This window comes from Cyanistes caeruleus, chromosome Z, assembly GCF_971803275.1.
Source record: "Cyanistes caeruleus chromosome Z, bCyaCae1.hap1.1, whole genome shotgun sequence".
Lineage (NCBI taxonomy): Eukaryota > Metazoa > Chordata > Aves > Passeriformes > Paridae > Cyanistes > Cyanistes caeruleus.
Window position 1 is genome coordinate 9,005,435 of NC_141732.1, and position 16,518 is coordinate 9,021,952.

At 39.5% G+C, this 16,518-nt stretch overlaps 1 protein-coding gene across 1 annotated transcript in view; it reads right to left on the minus strand.

The window, feature by feature from the left end:
* The window catches only part of CAMK4 (calcium/calmodulin dependent protein kinase IV), a 144,464-nt gene that overhangs the window by 83,888 nt on the left and 44,058 nt on the right, over positions 1–16,518 (minus strand). The window lies entirely within an intron of this gene.

Sequence of the window (16,518 nt, forward strand, 5' to 3'; positions counted from 1 at the left end):
CAGCCAGGAGAGAAAACACCTAACATTAGCTAAGAGCCAACGCTGCTTTCCTCTTCCATGCCAGAAACCAGGAAATCAGGAACAGGATGGCAACCTGCTCACACCATGCCTGGTGCTAAACATGGCAGAGTGCTGTTTCTAGCACAGACCTGATTCCTTGTGTCTTTGCTAGAAACAGAATATCTTTGCTTCTTCACAGTTAAAAAAAAAAAAAAGGAAGGGGGTTTGGTCTGAGGGTGGTGTAAGCAGAAGTCAGCCTATGGATCTTAACGTAAGTGTTCAAACAGAACTGCCTCATACAAATCAGGGTGCTTTGCTTTGCTTCTTATTTTGGCTTCCTGCTGGAGCCTGCTGCCGAAGCTTTCTGCTGAATCAGCACATCCAGCTTTCCCGAGACTGTGTGACTTGGAAGGTCACCAACTGGAGCAATTCAAGCTTTCATCACCGAAGAGCAGTGGGAAGATTCAGCTGCAAGACTCTCATGTGAAGCTGAAACACTCAGAGAGCTGCTAATTGCAACCTCTTGCCATTACCCTAAGTTTTTGCAACATCAAACCTTGACTGCCATCATCCGGCCTCCCAGAACCTCCTCTTGAATTTGCATCGACCGAAAACTTCACTGATAGATTTGGTCAGAACACACAAATATACAGAAACCAGGAATCCTTGTGGCAACGTGCCACTTCCCTCCTTGGCCAGACAGGCAGACCACGAGCCTGTCCCATGAGAATGTCCCACTCTCCGCAAGGGGTGTTTCAATTTGTCTGAATGATAAATGTCAATAGTGCTATGGAAGGAGATCACCTCTACTCAATGCTTAAGGCACTTACTTGATAAGCAGTAGACAACAACTCTATTGAATATTTAATCCTACCCTGTTAACAGTTTAAATGGCAGAAAATTGAAGGGCCATGAGCCCAAACAGCTGATCATCACTTGCAGAAGTGCAATGCAATGCATGACTGAAAAGTGTCCAGGCCAGAAATTATGTCTCCCACATTCCACAAGACTGCATTTGCCTATTTAGAATTGATTCTATCAGCTTTTGCCTCTTTGTATTTAGTGATTATATAAAAACATATCTATTTTTGTATATATATATATATATATATATATATATATACATACATACAGACATATTTATATGAAGTATTTGTTATATATATTTGTGTATGTAAGTGTGCATTTATTTACTTCTAAAGGAAATGAATGCTTAAATGAGCACCCAGTTGCTGTTTTTTTGCACCTTTGCCTGGGAACAGTCTACCAGAACTCAAAATATTAATTATTTGAAGCCAGCTGGAACAAGAAAAATAGAAAAAACCCCCAAAACAGAACAAAACCCCCACAAACAAACAAATAAACAAAAAAAAACCCAACAAAACAAAAAAATAAACCCAAAACACCATATTCTTGTAATATGTAGTTGGCCAAGTTAGTGAATAGTAATTAGAATTGCTGAAAATATTGCCATTCTCTTTTACTGACATATATGTTTCAATCTGCAAAGCTGCTTAATGATTCTACTAAAGATTTACTTTTAAAAGCATGGGTATAATTGTGATCATGCTAAAGAAGAAGAGCAACAACAAGAGATCATTTTACTGTTAAGATGCCAAACGCTTTACTACAAAAATATGTTTCTATATATACATATATGCGTATGTATTTATGTCTTGAACTTAGAAAAGAACCTGAAAATAATGTATGTATCTTAACTGCTTCGTCATAATGGACAACAAAAACAATAGCTTTTGGGATGCCAGCTACAATGAAGACAATGACAACAAGAAAGCTCATGATGTCCTGTGCATGGAATGTATCACTCACAACCCAGCATCAGCACAAAAACAATTTTCCTGAAGTACAAAAACTTCAGTGAACCAATAAATTCATTCACCCATTAGTCAAATAATGTATGTACTACTAAGTACATCAAAACAGACTAAAATTCATTAACTGACCTCTGCATGTGTGTTGTTTAACACACAAATTTGAAAAATGATTTTAAAATACTTAAAATGTAAAAAACCTTCTGCCTCCTCCTCACCCACCTCTCAATACACAATCACTCGAGCATTCTGGATTACTTTTCTTAGTGTTATCCTCAGGTGTTACTGAGTTTCCAGTCACTTCTGAAGGACAGTTTTAAAGGTTGGGCAGCAGCAACACAAGGGCCTGCCCGTGCTAAGGACTCCAGACTGCAAGACTGAGAGAAAAGGCATGGACACACTTCAAATACACACAGTCAAAAATAGTGGTGTCAGCACAGATGGAAGGAAGGCAGGGGCACCCAGGAGGGGTGTTAGGGAGGTGGAAGTGATCAGCAGAATTTGCACATAAAGGAGAAAATGGAATTTGCAGAATCCTGCAGTGGAGCCTGGCAGAGAGAGAAAATACAAAGCAAGAAAACACAGATTTTGACCCAGTTTGGTAAAAGCATTTCTTCCCTGAAACCCATAAAAAGCTTCTGCCTCTGAAACAAGAAAGGCAACCAAAATGAAATGCAGCCATATGTTTATCTGGCCACAGACAGGTAGTAAAAGTAAATTCCTTGAGCTGCAGTTTTTAAAATAAAATAACACTCATTGGCAGTAATTTCACTGTAAGAAGGAAATCTGGTTTTTCAAAAGTGGGTCAGAATTTCCACACCATGCCCACTCATCCTGGTTTTTATACTGCCATTGAATCAACTCATTACAAATACAGTCCTCCTACAGTAATCTCCTGTAAATTTCAGTTAGATTAAATTCTTTAAATTCTGAATTGATTTTTTAAAAATAAATTAGTCTCTGCTTCATGCAGTCAAACAGTAATTACACAATTGAGTAAGTCCAATAAAAACAGGTGGAAGAATGATCAGTCCCAAGAAAACTGTACTTGGTACAAAGCCATGGAAGTCTGTGCTGCCAAAACTGCAGTAAGAGATCAAAGTCCATTATAGGTTTCCTCAAAGAATACTGACTTCACAGTTTACAGAAGTACAAAGCACATTAATTTACCTTTTCTTAGATATACACTACAAAGTCAAGATTAATTTCTAGAAATGAAATTACCATTCCTAGACTTCAAAATAAAATATCCTGTTTGAAGTTAAAAGACTGGACAAAACAATAAAAAAAAATAATAATAATGAAAAAAAAGAAGAGAAAAATCTATTAACAGTGAGAGGAATTAAAATTAGTTTAAAAGTGCATATTCTATGGCATTACTGATATTGCCTTCACTTTAAAAAGCACATACAAGTAAATTTGGAAATTCTCACAACTTGCATTTCATGCAGTATCAAACAAGCTCTACAGTAATCTGACAAGCAGTTCTTAAATTATACAAATCTAATCTCAAGGCTTCTTCTAAATATCAATATGTACCTACACAGGACTTGCAGGCAATTGCAAGTAACTGCAGCCCTCCCATTCCTCTCACTATTTCATGACTTGTAAAAAGAATGGAAAATTTCATAAAATGTATATCATTTAGGAGAAGGAAAAAGCCTTGGATTCCCACATTCTATCAGGAATAAAAATTAAAAAAAATCTTTAAAGAAGGCAAGATTAGTGGAAAAAACTGTACACAGTTCTGAAAAGGAAATCTAATTTCACTGCATTCCAGAGCTCTGGCCGGTTTGATTTTTAGAATGAAAACATCCATACCTTTTTAGTTCTTTGGGTTTGTTTTTTAATTTTACTTTTAGGTGCTGATTAGATTTTCTAATATTTGAAGCAAAATGACTTTTTAGCAATTGTTCAGGCTGGCCTGCAAAGGCAATGCAATAGTCCAACAAGATATTTTTTCTATTCAGCCTTCACTGCATTCAGCTGATAAAAGGAGCCTTACATAAGCACAATAAGACATACACTGTTTGTAAAAAAACCTGTAATCAAACTAATGCTTGCCAGTATTCTTGAACCTGTAACTGCCACAGGTAACAATTTGTAGAACTGTAATTCTTTAGACATGGGGTAGGTTGGCTGGTGAAACACTGATCAAAATGCAGCAGTTCAAGCCTCTCCTGCTGTGGTGGCTGGACCAGCAGCTGATAAGTCCTGCTGGGAGTGCAGAAGCATATTTCTAACTTGCTTCCAGTTGTGTTCCTCCCTCAAGTAATGCAGGAAATTTATAAAAAAAGACCTCTATCCCACAGAGAGGCTAAACTCATTGTTACACCTGGCACTAGTGCCTTTTTTAAACCACAGGAGTTCAGTTAGGAGTCACATTAGCAGCATTCTTTCATATACATATTAACATAAGGTAATTTTCCCCACATCAAATGCTACTTCTTAAACTTCAGTTTAGCTGGTAGGTACATACTGAGGACAAGAACGAGACCACCAGCACTGAGTCTGGCTTCCCTGCCTTTCACTGACCCAAACTTACTAAAAGAGCAAGAATTATTATCTCAAGCATTAATTTGAAAGCACAGAAGCAAAACTCAAACTATACTGAATTCCAGAGGTTACTACTGTATTGTGTGTACATTGCTACCCTTGGAGTAACCCAGCTGTCTGAAATTTGACTTCCTAAACAAAACTTCAGGTATAATTGCTAAAATGCAGATATGAGGTGAAGATTAGAGCACTTTCTACAGCACCATGTAAGAAAAATGTATAGAAAATACAATCATAATTTCTTTTTTCCTTTAGCCCCTCTAATATGTTGGATCAGACTGCACATTGGAATAGCTGTATTTCTAAAACAGCATGGGAAAACATGCCACATAAACTTGGCTGAAAATGAACTTCTAATAGTAGGGAGTTGACTTTTCAACATGAGAAATCTTGCAGTCCAAAAGACCCAGAAACTAATGTTGAATATTTTATTTGGAAATTAGTTTTCCTTGAGAATGCTCTTCTCTTTTCAGGGACTGGAGAGTTTTTAGAAACCCGTGTTTAAGCAGTTCAGTGAAATGAGGAAAGCAAAGAAAATAAAGTGGAAGAGTGGACCAAGAGAAGCCATGAATGTTTTTGCCCTTGCTACTGGACTTTGGACACAATGGAGCAAATTTTCCAATGCATGTGATTACACTACCTGTGCAGGATGCAGACCCAGATCCTTGGACTGGCAGTTTTAAGTATTTTCTCACAGCCACAGATGCTGTGCACAGCATCTGGCCTGACTGGCCCTCCCTAAGTCCCACACAAATCCAGACAACTCAAATTATTCAGTGAACTCACCCCTCCTGGGAATACACATGCCTTATTTAAAGCACCATTTCAACCCCTGTCTCATAAGCAGCACTTTTCCCCACCTCCTCCTCTTAAAAGATACTGATGAAGAATAGACATTATTTATTTAAACTTAATGAAGAGTCCATGTGAGGAAAAATGAGTGCTGAGCAATAAAAACTGTAAAGCCGCCTGTGTTGCAAACTGCTCCATCCTGGGCCACTGCAGAATTACCTGCCTGGGTTTTTCTCCTGGGGACATGTTCCTTCATTGGGAAGCGTTTTAAAGAGTTTGTACGACGAGCAGGTGTCACCACTAATGATTACTGCTCTTCATGACAATCTCCAGGTGCAGGAGGCAGACTGGCCTTCACACTAAATGACAAGATGTGGCAGTATGAGCATCCTCACACACTGACTCTGGTTCTCCTGGTCGAGGGAAGGGAAGCAGTGTGGAGGTTATACACTTCTAACAGCTTGCTCTGTACATAGGAAAGCTACCATCTGAAATCAGACAGAGAAAAATTAATGGCTATTGATGTCTGCACATTCAAATCTAGCTTTGAACAAACTTTACAGCCAGTGAGTTTAGGCCTAGACATTTCTGGGATTCTGAAACCTCTTGTGCCCATGTGTATCCCTAATAGCCCTCTTCTTGGTAAATTACACAGCCTTCTCCTTGGAGATTTGTGCTGTGCTGAATCATCAATTTCTGTAGTCTCTGAAATAAATTGCATTTGCCAAGAAGTTTATGTTCAGTGCCAGACCGGGATCCCTTAGCACAAGACAACAAAGAAAATTTTAATATATGTCAGATTCAAAAGTTGTTGGGATTTTTTTAGCTACTATGTATGTTTTCTTCTTTAAACCTGTGGGACAGACATTTCTAACTCTAAGATATAATCTGAAAGTCAGGCGATGCAAGCAAGTTTGGGGGAATGTATAATATTTTACCAATGCTCCCTAAATTCACACATTTTATGCCACTTTGTATTATTTGTGTATTCTGATAATATTTACATATATATTCTCAAAAAATAAATTGAAATACCTCATTTCCCATAAAAGAGAGCTCTTTTTAACTGTCACTTCTAGGATTTTCACAGCAGTCAGGAAACCCTATTTAGCACTATCATAACAATAAACTTCAGAACTAATATTTGGTTGTAATTTTACTGCATTAGCTAGTAATAAGCTACAGAAGAAACATGAAGCTGCAGCAGAAAGACAATGTTACTACCAATAAAAGAGAAAAAAATTCTTGAGGAAATGAAGAAGATGGCATTAAGACATGTACTCTGGTGCAGGTTTTGCCAGTGGGGGTTATTTACATCAGAGTAACAGGGTCTGCAATCCTGCCGAGCCTGGAGACCAAATGTCAACTTAAAGCAAGCACAGGGGAGGTTTCAAGTCAGGTCCTGACTTCCAAAACTGTACAGACCAACTCTTCCATCATCAATTCAGATGGCTGGGAAAGCCCTGAGTAGGTCTAGACCTTCCTTAAATGCTGGGTTTCTTCCACATGCACAGAGGAACAATGCTGCATCAGTCCTCAGCTACACTGCAGATGCCAGGGAGCCCTTCCTAGCACTCACCCTGGTGCCAGGCACAAAGGGGAGAGAATGTTTTGGGTTGAGATGAGGAGAGATCCCTTACCAACCCAACATGGGCAAAACTGGCTTGGCTTGGGGAAATTAATTTTAATTATTGCCGATAAATAACTGAGTAGAAACTGGAAAAAAAAAACAAACCTTACATCAGGACAAATTTTAATCATATCATCTTCAGGCTTGGATGGGAATGTTGTGCTGTTCTGATGTAATTATTTATGTGGCTTTTACTTTACACTGGTGTGTAGAGTAGAAATCCAAGAACTTTAGTGCTGCACAAAGCATTGTGTGACAGGAGAGATGGTCTCCCTGTCCACTGGACAGGCAGAACCCACAGAAACATGGATCAAGCAGGAAGCGTGGTGGTGGGTTTAGGCCATGAGCTCTGAAGGCAGAAAGTCAGATGGGATATCCCAGATGTGTCTCAGGGAAAGAAAAATACTAACAACAAAGCCACCACCACCACCAAAAAAAAACACCCGTCAACCAAAGCCAGTTGTAGCCTATGTATTCATTTCCAGAAGTTCTGTGTTTCTGTTGGTCTGCAATACTTCTGCTCATTTGTTTTCCTGCTGTGTTGCTGCTCTTTCTGGTTTGGGTGCTTTATAACTGGACCACAGAATTTGAAAAGAGTGTTTTGTGCTGCTTGTGGGAGATGGATGGCAGCAGGCACAGCCAAGGCCATGGGTAGGAAGATGGGAGGCCCTGGCAAGGATTTTGTGAAGCAGATAAATGTTACAAGACAAGAAGAACAGAATGAACAGGATCAAATGCCTCTCCTTGTAAAGCTGTAGCCTCTGTCTGGTTTCACTTGGGCAGTTTTGTTCTTCCTTACTTGTAGCAGTGCATTTTGAGCACCTGACTTGGCTGAGCTCGTCTGGCCTTAGAACTGCTGGGCAGGAAGATGCAGAAAGGAGCAGGAGTGACTCCCAGCCATTTGTGTCACCCAGTGTGGTGGTTCCTCTGGCCAATGACAGTGTTAACCATCAGCACAAGGACCTCTGACATGACCTTCAGCAGCTTCACTTCAAAGTCAAAGGAAAGGCTCTTGCAAAGCCTTCTGCCAGCTCCATCTTTAGAAGCATTAATGTCGGCAGGGACTCTCATTTCTGGAGCTATGAAGGTTAACAAGTCTGAGCTTACAGTTTTCAGGTTTGACTCGCTTCCCCACGTTCCCTCCTGAAAAGCATTTATGTAATTGGGAGCTTAGTGTGGTCACACCTTCTCTAGATCTTCCTGTAATATAACGATGGAAGTTTTGACTTTTGGAGCTAAATGAAGCCCCCAGTCTTTCTATAAATACAAGACCAACTCCCAAACCTGAAGCTCTTTCTTTCCTGCATCAGCTATCACCCAGAGCAATAAACTATAAAAAACCTATTTGTTCTAGGAAAGACTTGCTGTATCTCAGTCCAATGGACTCCACCAAACTCCATACTCACCTGCCCATAGACACTCTGAGGGATAACAGGTGAAAATTATGATATTCCTCCAAAAAGTTTCCTTCTTCAGCACTCTGTGATGAATGTCACCAACTTGCCAGTGACATTAGCACTCTGACTCAAATATACTCACACCTGCTCTAATTGGGCCTTTAACATTCTATTAACATTTTACAGACCCCAGATTTCTCCATACAATGTTTTCTTTGCTAGTATTCCCTATTAATTAAAGAACTTAACTTTTTCTTCTTTTTCCTTCTCCCCAGTAGATTTTTAAAATATATTCTTTGGTAAATTTAATCAATACACCTTCAGTGTTCTCTGAGCTCCTGCTGTATATTCTGTTCCATGCTGCCTTTTCTGCTTTTTCTGAAATTCCAATTTTCACCATTTTACCATTTATAGCTTCCATTGCAGCTAAACCTACAAAAACTTCAACAAGATGTTAAGAGGCCCTCCTAAGGAACCATGATCACAGACCATCCTGGTAATTAATCACAAACATCTGCAGGCAAGTGCGTGTACACTAAATTGTTTTCATTGAAGTGTCACCACTACTCAGTGCTTGAAAGGAGGGAACTCTTTTTCTTAAGTATGCTATTATTCTTTTCAAGGAGAAGATTCCAGAACTTCTAGTCCATGAACAGATTTTATCTTTTCTTTAAGTTCTCTTTACCAGTCACTGATCAAGCCAGTGTTTAACTGGTGATGCTAGAGAAAGGCTGCAGTTTCCATTTTTAAAGGACTGAGGCTTTTTAGCTGTCAGAGCTGCTCTGTAATCTGGGATAATGAATCTCATCTAATCGGTGTCAGTCTGTACTCCTCTTCATAAAGAACTCAGCACAGTGGTGTATTAGATGTTTGGACATAAATTACTTCTTTTGTGTTCTACCCATCATACTGAAACTTAAAGCACAGCATTCTCCAATGACATACCTGAAGGCTGTCATTTTCAAACTCCACTGGAATGTAAAACAGATTTGCAGTTAGGCAGTATTTGATTCATAGTTTGTACAGGATTTACAGATTCACATTTTTAAAAGATGTTTTTAAGAATGTTCTGTGCGTACCTTCAGAGAGTGACTCAAATCAAAACATGTGGTCAATTATGCCCATGTGCTGGTTCATGCTCTTGTAATCCCTAAGTGGGTGACAGCTGTGCAGATCAGCTGTCCATGCCTGCAAGTGACTGGTGTGTGCCCTGTACAGCAGAGGTCCCTCACTGTAGGAAAACATTTAACAGAGCAAAAGCATGATATTTTAGTAAAAGCCTGTCTGCACAACCCAGCTTTCAATCCAGGCAACAATTCTAAGGGTAGTGTCCTTGAAACTCTCCTGGAACAGAGAGAATAAAGAAAACCAATGGCATTGTGTATAAGGAAAAGAATGTTAAACAATATGTATTAACCAATAGCAGCTTGTTAAGCCACGTGAACCCTGTAGGATGCTACGAAAGTGTGCTAAAGATAGAAATAAACGACATTCGCTATACCTCTATGAGGACTCACTGAATAGTCTGAGCGGTTTTCCATCACCCCACAGACACAGCTCCAGCATCTACATCAGCCACAGCCTGGAAAAAGAGCTGTGGTGCACCAGCAGCGAGGAAGGTTTGGACACACAACTTCAAAGATCTTCTCTTGTCAGACAGACAGGCTTTTCTGTGTCCCTCAACACCACTTTGCGTGCCCACATCTCTCTTTGTGTCCCTGAGCCACATCTGTGCCCCTGCACTCTCCTTTTTGTCCTCACACATCACTTTTTGTCCCTGAACACCCCTTTGTGTTCCTGCACACCCCTTTGTCCATACACATTATTCTGTGTTTCTGCAAACCCCTTTGTGTCCCTGCACTCCTTTTGTGCCCCTGCACATCACCCTGCAAACCACTGTGTCCCTGCACACCCCTTTGTCCCCGCAGATTGGGTGTCACACTGACATGCAGAACATTCTCCTCTGAATAAAAGCCAAGCTGTGAAAGGCATCATGTATTTCTGCCACTGCTTCCCACAATTTCCTTTTGTGATGCTTGGAGAGGAAACACCCTTAATGAGATCTCATGTGAAGTCCAACTCTGCAAACTTAGCTTTACAGGTTGCTTCTGGGTATGAGTCTGATTTGGAAAAATTTATCAAAAAAAAAAAAAAAAAAAATCAATTATTTTTTTAAGATATTAACTGAAGATCTGAAGATGCACAAGACTCATGGTCATCAATACACCGTCCCACTAGATGCTTGGTCATGTTTTAACAATATTTTCTGTCCAAGTATCTAGTTAATAATGTTATCTGGCAAAATGTATAGCACAAAATTTTAGCCTATATCAACACCATAAAGAATTTTAGTAACGTCAGGCCCTCTAAGGCTTTATCTCCAAAAGTGGGGGGGAGGCAAAATATAATATAATTTAAAATTATTTGGTATATCCTGAAAAAAATAATTTTGAGGTTCACTATATTATTGAGAGGTTTAGCCACCTTTTTAAGAAATGTTTTCCTTATTCCTCCATCCGAACCTTTGAAAATATTTGTTTTCCCCCACTGACTTAAATTTGTGAATTCTGTCGGGAAACAAATGCTTTTAATGAAACAACACTAATGCTTGTTAAACTTGGAATACACTCCTAAGCTTGAGAAAATGTTACAAGGACAAGGGTTAGTAATCACAGTGTAGGACTGTGTCCTGTCTTGACAAAAAACCAAAGTGGTTATGGCTGACAAAATATTAATGATTGTGGCTAAACAGTCCTTGACCTGTAGAGAGAGCTTTTTGTATTGCATTTTCTATAAATGCTCAAGGATCCAAAAGGTTTGTGCACAACACAGACTGTAGCCTCAAGGACACTGGAGGCTCTGTCCCACTCTGCCCCTTTCCTCCTGCAGCTTTCTGGATTTTCCATTCACCTGCTGGAGCTATCAGCCATTCTGTAACTTATTACCCTTGATCCGTGTTGCTCTTCCCTTAGCATTTCTGCATTTTGAGAAGATTGTGCACAGTTTCAGCAACTCTCACAGACCTGTTTGGGGTCAATTAACAAATCATGTAGACAGAACACAAACTAAAATACCTCTTATTTAAAATATTACAGACTTAAGACTGTAAAATACTGACGTTGAACAGTCTACATTTTCCCTGGTTATATAAAAAATGTGGTTCACACTGATGGAAATGACACTATTTCTAAAAACTGACTCAGGCACAAAAAATATTTAGCTGTAGGAAGCAAGAAATCTGAACATAATCTCAGTAATATGAGGGACTACACATAGAGTCACGTGGTTTGATTTTAATCACAGGACACTGGAACATGGACAACATACATGTTTTGGTGCTAATGAGGATTTAAACCCATTTCCCTCACCTTTCTTCCCTGCTGAACAGAAGAAAACTGATTAAGAGATAATATGTCTAACAGTTTACCACACAGAAAACAGTAACACTGACAAAAACCCTATTCTTTTTGTTTCCCTATGGAATTATGTTATGCAAATGAAAACAATATACACAACAATCTGAAGGACTACTAAGATGTTTTTCTAGTACTTACAGGAACATTTTCAATACAAGCACTACTCTTGCAAACCATTTTCCCAGTGAAGGATAAGTTTAGCACTCCAGCATTTGACAGACAGCCTCAAACACACTCTGCTGCTGCTTGAGACACTCAGAAGCCCTCTGTACCTCCTTTGAAAGGCAGAAGAAAGTTGAAGCAGGACATGAAGAGTGAAGAGTGGCTTTCAACTATGGATATCTAATCTAGGTCTGAGAAAGAGTTTGGGTCAGAAGTGGGACGTGGTGATGTCATGTAGCTGCATTTGTGGACATTGACTGCACAATGTAGAAAAGTATGTCAGTTGAAGAAAAAAGCACACTCAAAGCAACTTAAAGAACCAGAGCTGCCATTCCAGGGTATAGAAAAACAGCTATCTTTATAGCTGTATCTATTTATCATTCAGATATATAAGCAATACATTTACTCCAAAGCAGGTGCTACTGAGATGTTTCCAGATGCTTTCTGTCCCAGAAATTGATGCCTGGAGAAGGCTGACCAAGAATAGAGGCTAGAGAGAGTTAAGAATAAAGTAGGAATTTGCTGAAAGGCCTTATAGGACACACCTTGGGCAGTACAAGAGCCTGGCCAGGGCTACACCCAAGGTGGACCTAAAAATGGTCACAAAATTGATGACTGTTGACAAGGTCTCACATTTTTATAAGTTCTGGTCCATCTGCATTATCAGGGTTAATTGTCCAATCACTGCTTCAGGTTATGAATTCCCATCCTTTTTTCTCTCTTCAGTCCACCGTTGTTTATGCTTTTCGGCCTGAAACTTGTTCCGATTGTCCTTGGTATCAAGCTAGAAAAGGAATTGTTTTGTCTACCTACTCTGTGAAAAGACCTCACTAACACTTAATGTGAAGCTTAAAATTACACACCTAGGCACCACAGAATATGGAAAATATAAAAGCTAAAACTTAAGGCATCACCACCTGTTATATATTCTTGTTCTTACGTGAAGCTAATTATAGGCACTACAAGACACTTAGAAGCTTCAGGTCATATATTTAAAAGTAATTGCTTCATTTCTCCATATTCTTATTTTTGAGGAGGACTCTTCAAAGCCACCATCATTCCCCCCAGGAAAAAAACCTGTCACCTGAACAACACACTGCACTTACTGCACATCCCTGGATTTATCCTTATGGCTGCATTTAGCTAATTGGAGTGCTTTTTATGTCCCTTTTCTTTGGTAAGCCTTTCTATAACTGCATAAAGGCAAAATTTATCTACAGGGCAAATTTGCCAGCAACAAAGGAGTAGGACTGGGTCCTAATTGCAGGGTGCTGAAGCATAATGTCTGTGAAGAGGAATAATTAAAAGTCTTAAATTTCTGCCTTCATTGCTCCAAAAGTAAAAAGCAAAATACACCTTCTTTTGGCACCATCACTCTTCTTACACAGAATTACTACAGTCTTTAAAAAAAACCACACACACAAAACCCAACAACCCTTTCCCCAACCAAACAACAGAAAACACAGAAGAGAGAAATTAAAAAGAAATGAGATATTTACTTCATAAACTTCTTAGCTTTTACCAAAGGGCAAAGATGATAGACTCATAAATGTCTGCTAAGACCTAAGTTTACTGTGGGAGTTGTTTTGCAGCATAGAGCTACAATAGCAGAAAATTAACTACATTTCCTGAATTATTGCTCCAGGGCAAAACTCTCCATTTTAAAATAGAGTGCTTGTGCCATTTTGTGTCAGGGATCTTATTACATGAGAAACTGACTTCCAAGTGTGACATTAGTCTTTCATTTTTGTTCTCTCTGGGGAAGTCAAATAAAAGACAGTTCTTAAGAAGTTGCATATTGGTCTTCTTGAAAGATAAACCCTTAGGTAACTAAACATACATGTGCTGCAACTCCGGTGAGAATTCCTAACTTCTGACATAGTCCATCTGCTAATCTTTTAGCAGGGTGGGCCTGGCTACAGGCAGAGAAATCAGACTGCTACTGTTGCTGCAGAGATGCTGCGATAGCCTGGCCATATGGTGAGCTCTGGAGAAAGAGAGAGAAAAAATAATTCTTAAAAAGGTCACCCTGACTCAAAAGACCCATGTTATTCTGGTTGATTCATCTGGGTCGTGAAACAGCTCCCAGGTGTGGTCACAGAGTATCTCTGAAGAGGTAGGAGAACAGGACAAATTTTATGAAATTACACTCGGCAAATACTTCCATATGTCATGATTCAAAACAACATTCTTATTATTTACTGCAAATCCTCCTTCTCCTCTCAAAATAAAGGAAGGAAGCAGGACAGATGGAGTTAGGATATTTCTAGTGTGTTTATCAGCAGGAAAACTGATGTACTTTTACAAATATCCCTCTTGCCAGTCACATAAGGGAAGAAAAACTGCATTATTTGCACCAAGTCAGACATTATCCCTTTGCTGAACTGACACCTTATTGCCCCTGATGGGGAACCCACTCTTGATCCACTGAGCTCTCACCCAGTGGTTCACTGCCCATGAGTTCCAATAGGTCCCCTCCACTGCACACCAGCACAGTCTAGGGCAGAGAACTCAACCATGAGCTCCAAGCACTGCCAGGAGCTGAATCCATTCTTCACTACAAGCACAGAAGGCAAAATATCCCACCAACACACAAGGACTGAATGTAGTACTTTAAAATCTAGGTGCATGATTTTTAGACAGAGATTTTTTGATCCTGCATTTAGCAAAGATCAATGCATGTTGCATTGCCACAGGACTACACAGGAACAAAAACGTTATTGTGGGCCACAGGAGAGTGAGAGAACTGTGTAACATTCCTGGCCAAAGTGCATTTTTTCCTTTATTTCATCTGCACTTTCAAATACTGAGCTATTTCCCCCAAATGGTAATCAAAAAAAACAACAAAAAAAAAACAACTCCCTTTGCTTTGCATTGTAATAGCTGCTTTGCATCACACGGTTTCTAGAAATCTGCTTAATTTTCTGGACATTGGCATTTACTGCAGCCTTCTGTCTCCTAGAAAGCATACATGAACTTCTAATGGAGAATGTCTCTTTTTACAGAAGATAGGATCTTGCATTGCAACACTTAATGGATTACTCCTCAACCTCTGTAATTTCTTTATGCCACATTATTTATGTTTTTTTGAAAATCCCAAAACATAAAGCATAAAAGAATGCTCTGTCTTAAGTTTATATCTAGTTGTATTATTTCTCTGCAAAGTAAAACAGAATTATCAGACACATCACAACACCACTTTTTACTTGTATCTGCCAAGTATTTGAAGTACAGAGGAACAAACTTAGGCCATCCTCAGGAGGAGAGGGCATGGCACAGCGATGCTGAAGTGACCTCTGACCGAGTATCCCTGAGTCTTTAGGAAAAATTAAAATCTATACAGAGGAATTCCCCACAATTCAAATCTGAAGAAGGATATATTTGCTGTACTGCCATGAAGATAAATGGTAAGAGTATTCAGTCTTTAATAATAAACTGCTAAAGCTATTCAGGATCTTAATGAGGTCCCAGCTTGTGCTTCAGACTATAATTTCACTATATATATGACATATTTTATATGCAGTTACATAAAGTTAAAAGTAATTACAGAAGTTATCCTGGATTAGAACACCACGGTTTAATGTATGTTACTTAAATGTACTCTATTCACTGCAGTCATACTACAACGAAGTTGGCAGCAAAAGAAATTCCCAGTTATGAGACTTATGGGGTCATTTGTTGATTTCTGTGAAACAGCATGGATTTTGTGAGGTATGACCCAGAAGATTTCATCATTCTAAATTCTTCCCCTAATTTATTTTTCAAAGCAAACTATACTTGGAAAAGACTGATTTCCAGTGTCTCAACAAATGGGCTTAGCTCCTCCTGAAGTTAACAACTATTGCCAACTTACTGCTCAGCATAGTTTTGTAAATATTTAGAAAACATAAAATCAGCAAACTTCCCATTTAGCATTATTTGTTGCGGCGTGTTTTTCCTTGATGATTTGACCCTGTTTCCCCTCTGTTGTTGGTCTGACCTAAGTTGTGCCCTCTGGCCCAGTTGCCTGTCATACCCTAGGATCTGCCCCTTGTTCAAGAATGTTCCCTGTCCCACCTCCTACCTCTTGTAAATCCTCCTTTGTCCCAACCCCCTGCCTGGAAGTCCCCTTTGGAAATGCCCTAACCTTCCATGCCCCACTGGTCCATGTGACCTGTTCACCTCCCTTTGTTTTTCTCATTGGTCTGTGAGTTGTAAACCCCACCTTGTGTTCCCCCCAGCTCTCTTGTCCCTGACCCTAAACTGCACCCTCAGTCTGTCCCTTGAACCTTATTACCTGGCTGTGTTCTGGGTCCTTGCCTCTGGTCAGCATTTGAGTTAAGAAATCCTTGGCTTTCCAAGCAAGGCCCATCTCATCTGTCATCTAGGTTGATCTGTGCTAACCAGCTTGGGGTTCCATGCCCCTCGTTAATCCGTGCATCAAAGCGTGCGTCATGACACATATCACACAATAAACCACCCTGTTTCCATCTTCATTCCCCTTCTCTCACAAAAGGGCCTAAGAAATTTTGTAAGTACACCACGTTTTGTTCCCAATGGAGGAGCACTGCATTCAGTGTATTATCTAGTTATCAGGAAGGTCTAGTGCTAGTACTGCTAACAAAATGAAGAGGTAGCTTCTTTTCTCCCAGTTTCTGCAAATAATCTCCCTGACTATAATTTAAAGACGTGAAATTATTTTCCAGAGTTTCAAATCTACTCCTATCAACTGCAACAGTAGAAAGTCAGAGCTT